Source organism: Macaca fascicularis, chromosome 1, assembly GCF_037993035.2.
Source record: "Macaca fascicularis isolate 582-1 chromosome 1, T2T-MFA8v1.1".
Taxonomy (NCBI): Eukaryota; Metazoa; Chordata; class Mammalia; order Primates; family Cercopithecidae; genus Macaca; species Macaca fascicularis.
The window spans coordinates 109,453,708-109,466,110 of NC_088375.1; the positions used below are offsets into that span (position 1 = coordinate 109,453,708).

The window sequence follows — 12,403 nt, forward strand, 5'->3', positions numbered from 1 at the left end:
ATAAATTATGTGTATATATAATATAATACCTAGAACAATCAATAAGAAAGCTATGCAAATATACTCAAAAACACTGTAGAAAGTGCTCACTTCAGCAGCACATATATTAAAATTGAAAGGATAGAGAGATTAGCATGGCCTTTATGTAAGGATAACATGCAAATTTGTGAAGGGCTCCATATATTTTTTTAAATGCCATAGATAAAATAGAATTCTAAAAAATGTTCAAGTAATCTTTAGGAGGTAGGGAAAAGAAAACAAAGAAACCAAAATCAGAAAAAAACAAACAAAAACAAAAATTGGCAGACTTAAGCCCTAACATACCAATAACTACATAAAGATTAGTAGAATGAATTAAAAAGCATGACCCAAACTATGTACTCTCCACAGGAAACTTACTTTAAATATAATGATATAGGCAGGCTGAAAGTAGAAGGATGGGGAAAGTTATATCATGCAGACATTAACCAAATTAGCTGGGCTTGGTGGCAGGCACCTGTAATTCAGGCTACTCAGGAGGCTGAAGCAGGAGAATCACCTAAACCTCAGAGGCAGAGATTGCAGTGACCCGAGATTGTGCCACTGGACTCCACCCTGGGTGACAGAGTGAGACTCTGTCAAAAAAAAATCCACACATGGTGGCTTACACCTGTAATCCCAGCACTTTGGGAGTCCAGGGCAGGCAGATTACTTGAGGTTAGGAGTTCAAGACCAGCCTGGCCAACATGGTGAAACCTCGTCTCCACTAAAAAAACACAAAAATTAGCCAGACATGGTGGTGGGCGCCTGAAATCCCAGCCACTCAGGAGACCGAAGCACAAGAATCGCTTGAACCCACAACGCCGAGGTTGCAGTGAGCCAAGATGGTGCCACTGCACTCCAGTCTGGGTGATGGAGTGAGACTGTCTCAAAAAAAGACAAACATTAACCAAAGGAAAGCAAAAGCGGCTATACAGATAAAGTAGACTTCAAAGCAAAGAAAATTATCAGAGACAAAAAGGATCATCATATAGTGATAAAAAGGGTCAATCCACCGATAAGACATAATAATCCTAAATGCACCAAACAAAGGAGCTGAAAAATGTGTGAGGCAAAAACTAATGGAACTCAAAACAGACATAGACAAATCCACAATTATATTTGGAGACATCAACACCCCTCTATCAACAATGAATAGAACAACTAGACAGAAAATCAGCAACTATACAGAAGAACTCAACAATATCATCAAACCAACAAGACCTAATTGACATTACATAGAACACTACACCCAACAACAGCAGGGTACACATTTTTTAATGCTCTCACAGAACATACACCAAGGTGGACCGTATCCTAGACCATGCAACAAATCTCAACAAATTAAAAAGGATTGCACTATACAATATGTTCTCTGACAACTATGGAATCAAATTAATAATAGAAAGATGGGGGCCAGGAGCAGTGGCTCACACCTGTAATCCCAGGACTTCAGGAGGCCAAGGCGGGTAGATCACCTGAGGCCAGGAGTTCAAGACCAGCCTGGCCAACACGGTGAAACCCCATCTCTAATAAAATACAGAAATTAGCCGGGTGTGTGGTGGGCACCTGTAATCCCAGCTACTCGGGAGGCTGAGGCAGGAATTGCTTGAACCTGGGAGTTGGAGGTTGCAGTGAGCCAAGATCACGCCATTGCACTCCAGCCTGGGCGACAAGAGTGAGTGAAACGCCGTCTCAAAAATAAAGAAGATAGGAGGAAAATTTTCAAATACTTAGAAGTCAAACAACACATTTCATAAAAACCCATGGGTCAAAGAGAGAGTTTCAAGGAAATTTTTTAAAAATATCTTGAATGCCCTGAGTGCAAAGGCGCAAGCCTGAAGTCTCAGCTTCTCAGGTGGCTGAGACAAGAGGATTGCATAAACCCAGGAATTCCACTGGATGATTTAAGAAAAAAAAAGAGTTTTGAAATACATTGAACTGAATAAAACTGAAAACACAACATATCAAAATTTCTGTCACACAGCTAAAGCAGTGCTGAGGGAAAAAATATAGCATTAAATGTATACATTAGGAAAATCAAAAAGTCCAACATCAATAATCTAAATTCTCACCTCAAGAACTTAGAAAAAGAAGAGCAAACTAAACCCAAAGCAAGCATGAGCAAGGAATAATGAAGATACCAAAAAAAAAAAAAAAAAAAAAACACCAGGAAATCAATGAGATTTATTTTTTAAAAATCAATGAACAAAATCAATAAAACAAATAACTTTCTTTGGAAAAAATTATTAAAATTGGCAGGCCACCAGCAAAACTGATGAAAAACAAAAAGATACAAATTACCAATATCAGGAATGAAACAACCTATCACTATAAACATCCAAAGTATAAGGGAATACCACGGATCTATATGCGTAAATTGACAACTTAGACAAAATGGACCAAACCGAAAAACACGAATACCACAATGAACCCAATATAAAATATATAATTTAAATAGCTCTGTAACTATTAAGGAAATTAAATTCATAATTTAAAACTTCTCCCACTCCCTAGGAAAGGTCATCTCCAGTCCCAGATAGTTTCACTAGAGAATTCTACCAAATGTCTAAAGAAGAATTAACACCAATTCTACCTAATAGAAATAGAGGAGGAAAGAACAGTTCCTGCTTCATTTATGAAGCCAGTGTTACCCTGAGCGGGAAAACGACAAAACAGTATAAAATAAGTACAAACCAAAATCTCTCATGAGTATAGATGCAAAAAGCATTAACAAAGTATCAGTAAACAGATATCAGTCAGCCGAGCGCGGTGGCTCAAGCCTGTAATCCCAGCACTTTGGGAGGCCGAGACGGGCGGATCATGAGGTCAGGAGATCGAGACCATCCTGGCTAACACGGTGAAACCCCGTCTCTACTAAAAAATACAAAAAACTAGCCGGGCGAGGTGGTGGGCGCCTGTAGTCGCAGCTACTCGGGAGGCTGAGGCCAGAGAATGGCGTGAACCTGGGAGGCGGAGCTTGCAGTGAGCTGAGATCCGGCCACTGCACTCCAGCCTGGGCGACAGAGCGAGACTCCGTCTCAAAAAACATAAAACAAAAAAACAAAAAAAAACAGATATCAGTAATGTATAAAAAGCATTACACACCACACCCATCTTATTCCAAAGATGTAAGACTGGTTCAATATTCAAAAATCAATCAATGTAATCCATCAGATTAAAACTCTAAAGAAGAAAATCACAAGATCAAATCAAGTAATGCAGAAGACTCATTTGACAAAATAACACCCATTTGTGATTTAAAGAAAAAAACAACTCTCAGAAAAATAAGAATACAGAGACACTTCCTTAACTTGACAAAGAGTACCTGTAAAAAGCTTACAGTTAACATTACACTTAATGGTGAAAGTCTGAATGTTTTTATATTCAACATAGTGCTGAGGTAGTACAAAGGTACTACCTCAATTCAATTTTAAAAAAAATCAATTCACTGGAGGAAAGCTAGCCTTTCCAACACATGATGTTGCAGCAACTGGACAGCCATAGGCAAAAAATGAAACTCAATCTAAGTCTAATACTTTCTACAAAAATTAGCTCAAAATGGTTAAATACTTAAATGTAACATGTAAAACTATAAAACTTATTTTTAAAATAGAAGAACACTTTCAAATTCTAGGATTAGACAAAGAGTACCTAGATATGATACCAAAAGCACAATTCATGAAAAGAAAAATTGAGATTTTGGACCTTATCAAAATTAAAAACTTTTGCTCTCGGAAAGCCCATATGAAGAGGGTGAAAAGACAAGGTATTGGGAGAAAATATTTGCAAATCACATATCTAACAAAGCACCAGTATCTTCAGTATATTTAAAAAAGAAAAACCCTCAAACTCAACAGTAAAAACAAAACAAAACAAAAGAAACTGCCTGTAATTCCAGCACTTTGGGAGGCCAAGGTAGGAGGATCACTTGAGGCCAGGAGTTGAAGAACAGCCTGGATAACATAGGGAGACTCCATCTCTACAAAAAATTTAAAAATTAGCCAGGTGTGGCAGTGCACACCTGTAGACCCAGCTACATGGGAGACTGAGAAAGGAGGAACACTTGAGCCCAGGAGTTCCAGGTTATAGTGAGCTATGATCATGCCACTGCATTCCAGCCTGTGCAACAGAGTGAACCCCTATCAAAGAAACAAAACAAAGAAAACCCCACAAACAATCCACTTAGAAAATGGGCAAAAAACATGAATATATATTTCACCCAAAAGACTATTCAAGCATATGAAAAGATGCTCAACATGATTAGCTATCAGAGAAATGTAAATTAAAACCACAATATGTTACTACATACCTATCAGAATGACTGAAATAAAAAAAAGCAACAGCACCAAATCCTGCTAAAAATGCAGATAAACTGGTCATACATTGCTGGTAGCAATGCAGAATGGGGTAGGAACTTTGGAAAAGAGTTTGGTAGTTCCTTACAAAGTTAAAACATATACTTACCATTTAACACAGCAATCCTATTCCCAGATATTTACCAAAGAGAAATGAAAAGTTACTAATGATATGTTAAAGTGCATAGGAGTTTTATTCATAATAGTCCCCAAATGGAAACAATCCAAACATCCATCGCTGCTGCAAAAACAATGGAATACTACCCAATAAGAGAAAGGAACAAATAAATGATATGTACAACAGTGATAAACCTAAAAGTGTAATGAAAGAAGTTGAACACAAAAGACTACATGCTATATGATTCCATTTATGTGATATTCTTTAAAAAGCAAGACCATAGTGGCAATTTATCAGTGGTTGCTAGGGGCCAGAGCTGTGGATGGGAATTGACTGCAGAGGGGAATGAGCAGTGGTGTCCCGGGAAATGTTTAACAACTGGCTCTTGGTGGAGAGGGAGCCCTGGTTTGTAGCATTCGCTGATTTCCATGGTGTAAATACTCCTCCATTGCCAATTTCAAGTTACCGATGTGACGTGACTGACCATTTAGTAGAGAAGAGAGGCTAGTTAACAACTGGATCTCACAAGGTGGCATAAGTGGGATCCAGCGCACCACTAGCCACAAGGAAATTTGGGGGCATGATGGAAATGTTGCATATCTTGTGTTAATGGCTGAACAACTGTACATATCTGTAAAACTCATTAAAGTATATATTTATAATGGGTGAATTTTAATGTAGGTAAATTGTGCCTTAATAAAGATGAATTTTTTTTTAAGCTGGGTGGGTGCAGAAACAGTAAGGAATTGTAACTTTTTATCAGGGTGGCTGCCCTCCACCTCCTAATCATCCATCCTTAATCTCTTTGTTGTTGTATGTTTGTTTTTTAATGCATTGAACAATATCTTTGTTGAGTGCCATCTATCTTGTCCTCAGGAAGCCATGCTCTATTAATGATCGCCAAAGTTCTCTGCTGGTCAGACCCTGGCTACCTCTCCAACCTTTCTGCTCAGCACAATAATTCTGCTACTTTGACTCTGGCATCCTAATGTCCCTCTGCTCTCAGTAAGCCCAGCTCTGTGACCGGATACCCTATGTCAGCCCTGGCCTACAGAGAACAGCAGTCCCTGAGCTTCTCTTACCAGCACATTCTTCATCACTTCAAGAAACTGAGTATTCTTTCCACGCCCAGCCTCGCATGCCCACTCTTTTGAGCCTTTTAAAGAAAGTGAATATTCTTTGGGATGTCTGATGGAACATAAGCATTTGGTGAGTTTTCTGACTTTACATAACATATTAATTCTAGCATACCCACTCTTTTTTTTTAAATAGAGATGGGGTCTTATTATGTTGCCCAGGCTGGGCTTGAACTCCTGGGCTCAAGTAGTCCTCCTACTTCAGCCTCCCAAAGTGCTGGGATTACAGGCGTGAGCCACCACGCCTGGCCTAGCAGGCCCACTCTTTTGAGCCATTTAATACTTCTTCCACTGTTTGCCACAGCAGTTCTCACATGCCTACTTCACTTAATGTGGGCCATGGCTTTCTCCAAGCTTCCCAGAGCCATCCTATTGTAACCAAAACAGGTTCAGTCGCTTGCTGCTTGCAGAGTCCAATTAACAAGAGCAAGGTCTGGTATAAAGAAAGTGACTTTTTATTCCAGTTAGCTTAAGGGAAGAAGGTATAGCCTCCGGCTTTTAGGGTATCACTTCGCTTTTGGAGCAGAAAGCAGATGCTTTTAAAAGGGGACCTGGCATGCTGATATAAATGGCATGCAGAGGAAGAAGCAGGCAAGTGGGGTGCCTGCATACTCGCTTTGGTGCCTTCTCTACTGGGTGGCCGAGCTGGTGACTACTGGTGTCTTCATGGGAAAAGCAGCCCAAAACTCTCCAGGTGAGAGAGTCTCATAGCAGGCACACATTGGCTTGTAGATGGACTTGTAGGTTGTCTCTTCAGGTAACCTCCTGCTTGTCTACAAGAGACAACTTGTAGGTTGTCTCTTCAGGTAACCTTCTGCTCTGGGACTTCTAAACACACAGTTAGATGAACTTGCCTTGTAGGAAGTGTCTGGTAAAGAGGAGGTAAAAGGCTATAACTGCATTTGGAGAAGGAGAAAAGAGAAAATGAGAGAAAAAAATAAACTATCGCTTGGAAAATGGGGTACTTAGTTACACTATCAGAATGTTAGCAACATCTCTTGGGGTCTTTGTCAGAGTATTAAATACCATATCATAAAAATGGGCTCCCATAGGCCGGGTGCAGTGGCTCATGCCTGTAATCCCAGCACTTTGGGAGGCTGAGGCGGGGCAGATCACAAGGTCAGGAGTTCGAGACCAGCCTGGCCAACACGGTGAAACCCCATCTTTACTAAAAATACAAAAATTAGCTGGGCGTGGTGGCAGCCATGTGCCTGTAATCCCAGCTACTCAGGAGGTTGAGGCAGGAGAATCGCTTGAAACCGGAAGCTGGAGGTTGCAGTGAGCTGAGATCACACCACTGCACTCCAGCCTAGGCAACAAGAGTGACACTCTGTCTTTAAAAAAAAAAAAAAAAAAAAAAAGAATGGGCTCACATATCCATATATTCTCCCTTATCAAACTTTATGTCCCACCCTCCTTGATCCAATAGCCTCAGAATCCAGTCCCATACATCTCCAACCTGTATTTGCTAGTTAGGTCCTCTTGAATCTCCAGGGCATAGTGCATGTTTTCTCTTAGGGGAGTCTTAGCTGAGTTCTAAAAGGACTTAATCCTAGTTATTGGTTTGCAGATCAGGTGAGGAGGTGGGGTAGGTTTTGAAGGGAACCTGTGTGGTCTTGCAAGCCAGAGGCTTCTCTATCATCCTTAAGTAAGGAAGTAGTGATAGCCTTTACCAGGAACAAGTGGGCACTTCTGCAGGCCCAAAAGATGGAGAATTTAAAAATTCAAGATTTTTTAAAGCATTAACCCAGCTGCCGCCACTCCTATGTCTCAGGGTCTCACTTCTTCTTGCCAGAGTTGAGAATTCTGCAACTCTTACAATTAAATATTGGAACTTATTCTCAATTTTTGGGGGCCTCTAGATGCAAAAGATAAAAAACGTCTTTTAAGTTGCTAAGGAGGGCCTTGGGCTTTCACTCTTAGACTTTATTTGGTGATCAGTCACCCTCAACCTTTCATTGCCTTTGTCCAATGCATTAATTACCTCCAGCTAGCCATCCAATTCCATTGTCTTTATAAAATCTGATATATTTATCCGACCTGATATATTTCCCCCACTAAGCATTGCCTTCCCCCAGGATCCCATCCCAGTTCAGCACTAGTGAAAGCTTTGACAGTTGCACTGATCCCCTGCTAGGGAATTTCCATGCTCCACCTACTGCTAGTGGCCCTCCCTGTCAGCGGGCCAGCAGGTATTTCCAGTTTAGAATCTCATTTTAGAATGTGCTTCCTCAGCACTCTTGGCACTGACTGTCAGGCTGGGTTCCTCGGGAAACATACTCTCAGATGGAGATTTGAGTAAAAGAAGTTCATTATGTCATGTTCTCAGGATCAACAACATTGGGAGAAAGTGAGGGCCTTAGAACTGGACAGCAGGAACTCAGGAACTGTTGTGGCCCTGCAGAGTTGTGCCCCACCGAGACAAGGAAATCAGAATCATGCAGGGGAATATACTTCCACATTGATCAGTAGATGCAGGCTGTCTTAGGAGGGGGCATAATCTTGAATGAATTTTCAGTTGAGGGCAACTCCTGGAGGAAGCTCAGCTGGGAACTGTCAGTCACCCAAATTTCCAGAGATGCTAGTGCAACTGGGAACTGTCAGTCACCCAAAATTCCCAGAAGTGCTAGGGGCAGGACAAGGATGAATGCTTCAGTCCTGATGGGGGTGGACATCTGGGTGGCACCACAGTATCCACTATAGTACCTTTTTTTCTTTCTTTCTTTCTTTTTTTTTTTGGGACAGAGTTTCGCTCTTGTTGCCTAGGCTGGACTGCCATGGTGCAATTTTGGTTCACTGCAACCTCCGCCTCCCGGGTTCAAGCAATTCTCCTGCCTCAGCCTCCCAAGTAGCTGGGATTACAGGCATGCACCACCACAGCCAGCTAATTTTTTGTATTTTTAATAGAGACGGGGTTTCACCATGTTGGTCAGGTTGGTTGCGAACTCCCAACCTCAGGTGATCCACACATCTTGGCCTCCCAAAGTGCTGGGATGATAGGCTTGAGCCACTGTGCCTGGCCTATAGTACCTTTAAATATGAGAACTGAGATACATTTATTTTATACTTCTCACCTAGATAAATATTTTTTAGATACTTCTCACAGCTCTAAACAGCTACTCTTTCTTCCTCGTTGATTTGGTTGTGGAATTTCACAAGGTTACTTTACCATGTTACTTTACCATTGAAGGGGCATCACAGAGGAAAAGAAATCATACAGTGGTGTATTTCAAAGCCAGACAGACATTGTGCTTGGATTTTATTCAAGATTAGTCCTGGCTGGGTGCAGTGGCTCATGCCTGTAATCCCAGCACTTTGGGAGGCTGAGGCAGGTGGATCACAAGGTCAGGAGATCGAGACCATCCTGGCCAACATGGTGAAACCCCGTCTCTACTAAAAATACAAAAATTAGCTGGGCATGGTGGTGCATGCCTGTAATCCCAGCTACTCAGGAGACTGAGGCAGGAGAATCACTTGAAACATGGAGTCGGAGGTTGCAGTGAGCCGAGATCACACCACTGCACTCCAGCCTGGTAACAGAGCGAGATTCCATCTCAAAAAAAAAAAAAAAAAAAAAAAAATTACTCCTAACAAAGCTATGTCTGTTCTCATATTGCTATAAAGAAATACCTGAGACTGGACAATTTATAAAGAAAAGAGATTTAATTGGCTCACAGTTCCACAGGCTGTACAGGAAGTATGGCAGTATGTGCTTCCAGAGGGGCCTCAGGAAGCTTCTAATTATGGCAGAAGGCAAAGTGGGGAGAGCATCTTACATGGCAGAAGCAGGATCAAGGGTTGGGGGAGGTGCTACATACTTTTAAACAACCAGATCTCACAAGAACTCACTATCACAAGAAAGGCACCAAGGGGATGGTGCTAAACCATTCATAAGAAACCCTCCCCCATGATCCAATCACCTCCCACCAGGCCCCACCTCCAACATTGGGGATTACAATTTAACATGATATTTGAGAGAGGACACAGATCCAAAAATATCATTCCACCCCTGGATGCTTCCCAATTCCATGTCCTTCTCATGTTGCAAAATACAATCATGCCTTCCCAACAGTCCCTTGAAGTCTTAATTCCTTCCAGTATTACTCAAAAGTCCAAAGTCTCATCTGAGACAAGGCTAGTCCCTTCGACCTATGAGCCTGTAAAATCAAAAACAGGTTGGTTACTTCCAAGATACAATGACGGTATAGGCATTGGGTAAATATTCCTGTTTGAAAAGGGAGAAATCGGTCAAAAGAAAGGGGCTACAGGCCCCACACAAGTCTGAAACCCAGCAGGGCAGTTATTAAATCTTAAAACTCCAAAATCATCTCCTTTGACTCCATGTCTCACACTCAGGGCACACTGATGCAAGAAGTGGGCTCTCAAAGCCTTGAGCAGCTCTGCCCTATGGCTTTGCAGGGTTCAGACCCTACAGTTGCTCTCATGGGCTGGCATTGAGTGACTGGAACTTTTTGAGGTTAAGGATGCAAGCTGTCAGTGGCTCAGACATTTCAGGGTCTGGAAGGTGGTGGCCCGCTTCTCAAAGCTCCACTAGGCAGTGCCCCAGTGGGGACTGTGTTGGGGGGCTCCAACCCCACATTTCCTCTCTGCACTGCCCTAATAGAGGGTCTCTGTGAGGGCTCCACCTTTACCAGCAGGGTTCTGCCTGGACATCCAGACTTTTCTATACATCCTCTGAAATCTAGGCAGAGGTTCTCAAGCCTCAGCTCTTGCACTCTGTGCACCCACAGGCTTAACACTACATGAAAGCCACCAAGGCCTAGGGTTTGCACCCTCTGAGCAGTACCTTGGCCCCTTTGGAACTGTAGTGGCCAGGATATGAACAGTAGTGTCCTGAGGCTGCACAGGACAGCAGGACCCTGGGCCTGGCCCACGAAACCATTCTTCTCTCCTAGGGCTCCTGGTGTATGATGGGAGGGACTGCATGTGGAGGTCTCTGAAATGCCTTCAAGGCATTTTCCCCATTGTCTTGGATATTAGCACTTGGTTCCTTTTTACTTATGCAAATTTATGTAGCCTGCTTGGAATTTCTCCCCTGAAAATGGGCTTTTCTATTCTATCACATGACTGGGCTGAACATTTTTCAAAAGCTTTTATGCTCTACTTCCCCTTTAAATATAAGTTCCAATTTTACATCATTTCTTTGCTCATGCATATGAGATAGGTTGTTAGAAATAGCCAGTCCATATCTTGAATGCTTTGCTCCTTAGAAATTTCTTCCACCAGATACCCTAAATCATCGCTCTCAAGTTCAAAGTTCCACAGATCCCTAGGACGGGGCACAATGCCACCAGGTTGTTTGCTAACATATAACAAAGGTGACTTTTGCTCCAGTACCCAATCAGTTCCTCATCTCCTTCTGAGACTTCATCAGCCTAGACTTTTTGTCCATATCACTATCAACATTTTTGTCACAACAATTTAACAAGTCTCTAGGAAGTTCCAAACTTTCCTTCATCTTCCTATCTTCTTCTGAGCCCTCCACACCACACTCTTCCAACCTCTGCCGGTTACCCAATTCCAAAGCTGCTTCCACATCTTCGGGTATCTTTATAGCAATGCCCTACTCCTCAGAACCAATTTTATGAATTAGTCTCTTCTCACATTGCTATAAAGAAATACCTGGGCCGGGCGCGGTGGCTCAAGCCTGTAATCCCAGCACTTTGGGAGGCCGAGATGGGCGGATCACGAGGTCAGGAGCTCGAGACCATCCTGGCTAACACGGTGAAACCCCGTCTCTACTAAAAAATACAAAAAAAACTAGCCAGGCGAGGTGGCGGGCGCCTGTAGTCCCAGCTACTCAGGAGGCTGAAGCAGGAGAATGGCGTGGACCCGGGAGGCGGAGCTTGCAGTGAGCTGAGATCTGGCCACTGCACTCCAGCCTGGGCTACAGAGCGAGACTCCGTCTCAAAAAAAAAAAAAAAAAAAAAAAAAAAGAAATACCTGAAGGCCAGGTGCAGTGGCTCACTCCTGTAATCCCAGCACTTTGGAAGGCCAAGGTGGGTGAATCACAAGGTCAGGAGTTTGAGATCAGTCTGACCAACATGGTGAAACCCCGACTCTACTAAAAATACAAAAAAATTAGCCAGGTATGGTGGCATACACCTGTAATCCCAGCAGCTCGGGAGGCTGGGGCAGGAGAATCACTTGAACTTGGGAGGCAGAGGTTGCAGTGAGCCAAGATTGTGCCACTGCATTCCAGCCTGGACAACAGAACAAGACTCCATCTCAAAAACAACAACAACAACAACAAAAAACCTATCTGACAGCAGGCAATTTATAAAGAAAAATTGGCTTATGGTTTCATAGGCTGTACAGGAAGCATGGCAGCAACTGCTTCTGGGGAGGCCTCAGGAAGCTTCAAATCATGGCAGAAGGCAAAGATGTAATAAGTATCTTACATGGCAGTACCAGGACCAAGAGAGAGTGGGAAGGTGTTACACACTTTTAAACAACCAGATCTCAAGAGAACTCACTATCATGAGAACAGCACCAAGGGGATGGTGTTAAACCATTCATGAGAAACCACGCCCTGATCCAATCACCTCCCACCAGGCCCCACTTCCAACATTGGGAATTACAATTTGACCTGAGATTTGGGTGGGGACACAGATCCAAAACATATTAACTATTGAATACTTGTAATCAAGAATACACTGTGCATCTTACATTTTACTTTTGAAATTGTACTGTAATTATGTATCTATATATCTGTCTTCACTCACTAGACCATGGGTTCCTTGAGGAGTGTG

General features: G+C 42.5%; 1 long non-coding RNA gene and 1 other non-coding gene across 3 annotated transcripts in view; one reads left to right on the forward strand and one right to left on the reverse strand.

Moving 5' to 3' along the window:
* Positions 1–12,403, reverse strand: part of LOC141407164 (uncharacterized) — a 30,799-nt gene that overhangs the window by 11,716 nt on the left and 6,680 nt on the right. Inside the window, exon 3 of one of the 2 annotated variants that reach the window (XR_012414724.1) lies at positions 9,275–9,787. The exons of the other annotated variant lie outside the window; for it this stretch is intronic. This is a non-coding gene — a long non-coding RNA (uncharacterized lncRNA). Of the gene's footprint in view, positions 1–9,274; positions 9,788–12,403 lie in introns of those variants that run through there. 2 annotated transcript variants of the gene reach the window in all.
* LOC123570939 (U6 spliceosomal RNA) lies at positions 83–186 on the forward strand. The gene has a single exon (XR_006695167.2). It is a non-coding gene; the product is annotated as a U6 spliceosomal RNA (small nuclear RNA).